A 4,991-nucleotide genomic window follows, 5' to 3' on the forward strand; every position below is an offset into this window, starting at 1 on the left:
AGTGAGCTGAGATCCGGCCACGGCACTCCAACCTGGGCGACACAGCGAGACTCCGTCTCAAAAACAAAACAAAAAAAAACACACAGCTCCTGATTCTGTAGATCTGGAGTAGGGCTCGAGAATTTTCATTTTTAAGTAGTTCCCAGGTGATACTGATACTACCAACCCCAAAACCATACTTTGAGAACTAGAGTTGACAGATGTCTGACAAACTGGTGGGCTGGCAGGGCAGAAGTATTTCTGAGAAAAGTTCTAAGGAAAGAATGAGACAGGCATAATATACGTGATCCAATGACAAAATTTTAACCATTGGCCATAAGACTAGGGAAGCAGGGATTCTAAGTTGAAGATGTTATATATTTCTTACGTTCACTTCTGGTGCAACCTACCTGGAATCACATTTTGCCCTCACTTTGAAAAAGGACTACATAAAGGACTACATAAGTAAAACTGAGAGAACTGTTTCATTAATACTGTCGCACATTAGGGCTATAATAAGAGGGAAGAGAAAATTATTTCCCTCCATTCACCATCAAGTATTTTTAACATTACCAGGACAGATGGGCATCTGGTAAAGCAGCATGGAGTAGAAGCAGCACCTGGTGGAATATCATAGGATTGGACTTATTTCTAAACAGGTGTGGGACTCCCCATGGGGGCTCTCAGAAATAATTGAGTCGGGGATGTTCTTTGCAGGAGGCTGGAGTTTCTGCAAGCAGTTGAAGGCCAGAGCCAGGGCAATTTGAGTTACATGGAAACCTTTGATTTTTAACTCAGAATTTTCTCACATATCTTGAATAGAAGGCTAAAAGAGGAGGAGTAAATGTATATATGCCCTGTACTTGTGCAATCTTCTGGTCTGAGCTAATTTTGACGCAGCTAACAATAAAGAACGATCAGTTTATTTTCCATAGCATCATCAACATAACAAAGCCAAGATGTTTGAACTATAGCTCTTGTAGGTTTATGCAGAATAAGATAAGGAAGAGATCATAGGCTGGAGAATAATTAGAATGCTGCTACACTCTAGTGGTAAGGAGATAAGGACTCAGGAGTGGCCCCAAAGGGAATGAAGGAAAGGGGTATATAATATCAGCAAGACTTATCGATGAGATAATAATCAGTAAACTAGCGTAAAAATCAAAGATGGCACCAAATTTTCTGTCATGATAGCCAAACATAATACAATTCAACTAAGAAAGACTGAATTTTAGGTCAGGCGTGGTGGCTCACGCCTGTGATCCCAGCACTTTGGGAGGCCGAGGTGGGCAGATCACCTGAAGTCGGGAGTTGGAGACCAGCCTGACCAACATGGAGAAACCCCATCGCTACTAAAAATATAAATGGCCACGCCTGTAATCCCAGCTACTTGGGAGGCTGACAGGAGAATTGCTTGAACCTGGGAGGCCAAGGTTGCAGTGAGCCGAGATCATGCCATTGCACTCCAGCCTGGGTAACAAGAGCGAAGCTCTGTCTCAAAAAAAAAAAGAAAAAAAAAAAGAAAAACTGAATTTTAAAAGAATCATTTTGATGTATTTTTTGGATTTCTTAAGCCTGAGGTAGTAATCAGCCTGTTATTTTAATTAGACAAGCACTGTATAGCTTAAATCTTCCTTATTTCACACTAAAACATTTTTCTTCATCTGAACTTTTATAACATTTACTGTTTGTGCTAGTCATTTAGGGTTAATTATAAAATGAGTATTCTCAATGATCATTTCATGTGAACATACTTCTTAATTCCCCAAACAACTTTGTACTCCCAAAAAATAAGTCCAATGTTTTACACTTATATCCCCCATATCTCACTCTCTAGCACAATCACTAACTATATGTTCACTAAGTATACTTTTCTGAAGTGTATGGTTCAGATATGTTTTGAAAAATATAAAGGATATATTAAAAATTATAATCAATATTCTAAAAGATGATAAAAGGTCAGGATGCCATTAAACAAAAACTAGAATGATTTATTGGAAATTAAACATGCAAAGTAGAATAAAAAGATGAAGAGTGTAAAATCAGAGAAAAGATAAGAATTATAAAATAAAACCAGATAATTTCACAGAACTGAAGGATGTAAGTTTCTACACTGAATGTGATCACACAAGTAGCCAGCCCAATAAACAGAGCAAGACCACACAAAGATATATCAAATACTGAAATGTCAGAACATCAAGAATAAGAGAAGATCAATAAACTTCAGAGAGAAGTAAGAGGTTATAGACAAAGGTTGTGGAGTCACAATAATATCAGACTTCTCTATAATTACCTGGAAGCTAGAATACAATTGAAAAATTACTTTAAAATGAAGAAAAAGCATTTCCAATCTTCAATTTTATACCCAGCCAAACTATAAAATGTAAAAACCTACAAGGTCTACAAAAATTTACTTCCCTGGCACTCTTCCTCAGGAAGCTAATTAAGAATACATTTGGGCTGGGCGTGGTGGCTAACTCCTGTAATCCTAGCACTTTGGGAGGCCAAGGCGGGTGGATCACAAGGTCAGGAGTCCAAGACCAGCCTGGCCAAGATGATGAAACCCCATCTCTACTAAAAATACAAAAATTTGCTGGGTATGGTGGCAGGTGCTTATAATCCCAGCTACTTGGTAGACTGAGGCAGAAAATTGCTTGAACCCAGGAGACAGAGGTTGCAGTGAGCCGAGATCATACCACTGCACTCTAGCCTGGGCCACAGAGCTAGACTCCATCTCAACAACAACAACAAAAAAAGCCTGGGTGTGGTGGCTCACACCTGTAGTCCCAGCACTTTGGGAGGCTGAGGCGAACAGATCACAAGGTCAAGAGATCAAGTGCATCCCAGCCAACATGGTGAAACCCTGTCTCTACTAAAAGTATAAAAATTAGCTGGGTATGGTGGCACGTGCCTGTAGTCCCAGCTACTAGGGAGGCTGAGGTAGGAGAATCATTTGAACCCAGGAGGTGGAGATCGCAGTTAGCTGAGATCATGCCACTGCACTGCAGCCTGGTGACAGAGCGAGACTCCGACCCACAAAAAAATAAAAAATAAAAGAATACAGTTGGCTGGGTGTCATAGCTCACACCTATATTCCCAGCACTTTGGGAGGCCAAGGCAGAGGATCACTTGAGGCCAGGAGTTTGAGATAAGGCTGGGCAACATAGTGAGTACCTATGTTTACAAATAATTTATTTTTTTAATGAGCTAGGTATGATGGCATGTGCTTGTAATCCTAGCTACTTGGAAGGCTGAGGCAGGAGGACCACAGGAGCCCAGGAGTTTGGGGGTGCTATGAGCCATGATCGTGTCGCTGCATTCCAGGCTGGGCAACAGAGGGAGACCCTATCTCTATTATTCAAAAAAAAAAAAAAGCAAAAATATGCATCATTAAAGAAAAAGGAGATCCAAGAAACAAAGGAATCAACACAGAAGAAGGAATTCCTCAAAAAGTGATCAAGAGAAATCCCAGGATGACACCTGTGTAGCAGGCTTATTAAAAAAAATGTCCAGAGCAGAGGGAAAGAAGTGACTGTTCCAGGAAGAACGTATACAGTATTAACATGGACCTGAGGAATAAGTTGATATGACTGATCATACTGCTAACTCTGTGGCTAAGTTAGTGGGAAGTGAAGAATTAAGCAAATAAAATAATGAGGCAACTGAGTAATTTTTGTTGTTTGTTCTTTTTCATTCTTTGAGACAACTGTTAATTCCAAGACAGACAAAAAGCTTAACACAAAAATAAATCACAGTAAAATACCTGACTTAGCGGTGAATACTTACGTAGCTCTAATGCTTTAATCTTTGAGTATGTAATCAAAAATTGTTTAATAACTGGAAGATTGGAGCAATAGGAAGAAGAATGATATAAAAGGAAAGAACTAAATCCTCATCTTCCATGGGAATAAATCTATAAACAATATATACAATTATTTTTTTCTGTCCAGTGAATGGAATACAGTGTTTTGGGTTTTATTTTTTAGATGGTCTTATTCTGTTATCCAGGCCATCGTAGCTCACTGCACCCTCGAACTCCTGGGCTCAAGCAATCCTCCAACCTTGGCCACCCAAAGTTTTGGGATTACAGGAGTGAGTCACAGCACCCAGCCTACAATTGTTAAATGAAGAAACCAGAGTGTAAACTTGTTTCTCAGAAACAAGGGTATGAAGAGCTAAAGAACAGCTATGAGGCTGGGTGTGGTGGTGAGCACCTGTAGTTTGTGCTACTCTGGAGGCTGAGGCAGTAGGATTGCTTGAGCCAAGTTAGAGGCTGTAGTGTGCCACAACAGCCACTGTGAATAGCCACAGCACTCCAGTCTGGGCAACATAGTGAGACCCTGTTTCAAAAAAAAAAAAAAAAAGGAACTGATCATGAGTTAAATCATGAGAATAAAACCCAAAACACTGTATTCCATTCACTGGACAGAAGAAAATAATTGTATATATTGTTCATTGATTTATTCCCATGGAAGATGAGGATTTAGTTCTTTCCTTTTATATCATTCTTCTTCCTATTGCTCCAATCTTCCAGTTATTAAACAATTTTTGATTACATACTCAAAGATTAAAGCATTAGAGCTACGTAAGTATTCACCACTAAGTCAGGTATTTTACTGTGATTTATTTTTGTGTTAAGCTTTTTGTCTATCTTGGAATTAACAGTTGTCTCAAAGAATGAAAAAGAACAAACAACAAAAATTACTCAGTTGCCTCATTATTTTATTTGCTTAATTCTTCACTTCCCACTAACTTAGCCACAGAGTTAGCAGTATGATCAGTCATACCGATGATCATGAGTTGAAAGAGACTGTGAGGCTGTTTATAAAAAACAGGACTCAAGGGTCTGGAAGGACAGAACAGGGAACTGCTTTGTTTTTATATAAATTATTTAACTTTTAAGACTATTACATCTGATACTTTGAAAAATAATTTTTAAAATTTGGATAGTAGCCAGGCACACTAGCTCATGCCTATAATTACAGCATTCTGGGAGACTGAGGTGGGAGGAT

Source organism: Mandrillus leucophaeus, unplaced genomic scaffold (assembly GCF_000951045.1).
Source record: "Mandrillus leucophaeus isolate KB7577 unplaced genomic scaffold, Mleu.le_1.0 Scaffold247, whole genome shotgun sequence".
In the NCBI taxonomy this organism is placed as follows: Eukaryota; Metazoa; Chordata; class Mammalia; order Primates; family Cercopithecidae; genus Mandrillus; species Mandrillus leucophaeus.